The sequence below is a fragment of the Lygodium microphyllum genome, chromosome 12 (assembly GCF_053477565.2).
Source record: "Lygodium microphyllum isolate KBCC chromosome 12, Lygodium_microphyllum_v1.1.10, whole genome shotgun sequence".
Lineage (NCBI taxonomy): Eukaryota > Viridiplantae > Streptophyta > Polypodiopsida > Schizaeales > Lygodiaceae > Lygodium > Lygodium microphyllum.
The window spans coordinates 35,352,355-35,353,321 of NC_141146.1; the positions used below are offsets into that span (position 1 = coordinate 35,352,355).

General features: G+C 47.5%; 1 pseudogene; it reads left to right on the forward strand.

The window, feature by feature from the left end:
- Positions 1–268: 268 nt before the first annotated feature.
- Positions 269–690, forward strand: LOC148027631 (large ribosomal subunit protein uL29y pseudogene; annotated as a pseudogene).
- The last annotated feature ends 277 nt before the right edge of the window (positions 691–967 follow it).

Genomic DNA, 967 nt, shown 5'->3' on the forward strand with positions numbered 1-967 from the left:
GGAGGAGACTAAAAAGGGATTTCTCAAAAGAAAAAGAAGGAGGGAATTACTGGGAAAAAGGAGGAACGAGAAGGAAATAGAGGGGGCGAGAGTGCGGGATGAACAGAGCATAGGAGAAACAGAGGATTCGGTGGCGCAAGAAAATTCGGCAATGGTGGCTAATGTAAGTTCTCTCTCGGTCATCGAAGGGAGGAGCAATGGAGGGGAACAAAAACGCATATGTTGAGGAAGACCCACAACCAACTCTTTCCCCTCAGAAGGTATTATCGACACGGCTCTTTCCTCCATCGCTGCTCCTGCCGCGGTTCTGGCTTTGCAATGGCCAAGATCAAGGTTCATGAACTGCGCACCAAGAGCAAAGCCGACTTGCAGGGCTAGCTGAAGGAGTTGAAGGCAGAGCTTGCTCTGCTGAGGGTCGTCAAAGTCACCGGTGGTGCTCCTAACAAGCTATCCAAAATCAAAGTAGTTAGGCTTTCTATTGCCCAGGTTCTTACAGTCTTGTCCCAAAACCAGAAAGCTGCACTTCGTGCTGCTTACAAAAAGGCAAAGCGATTGCCTCTTCATCTGCGCCCCAAGAAGACTCGGGCTATTTGGCGCAGGCTTACCAAGCATCAGGCAAACATGAAAACAGAGAAACAGAAGAAAAAGGAAATGTACTTTCCCAAGAGAAAGTACGCACTCAAGGCTTGAATATGGCCAGACAGAGGTTGCCGGCCTGGTGATTCACTCGTTTTCCACTACTTACAGTGGTGAGGAAGTTGATGCTATGGACTTTGAACACAGGAATACCAACTTTGAATTAAACAGATCCGTCTGAAATATTTTCAGCGTGGAAAACCAAAGCGACTGAAAACCAATGCGACGTGATCTGGAGCAACTGCTTGATCTCATCTCCATAGCCTGCAAATCGAGGGCCCAGAAGTTGTTTTCTTTCCGTCGCGTTTGTAGCCTTATTATACAATTGTTC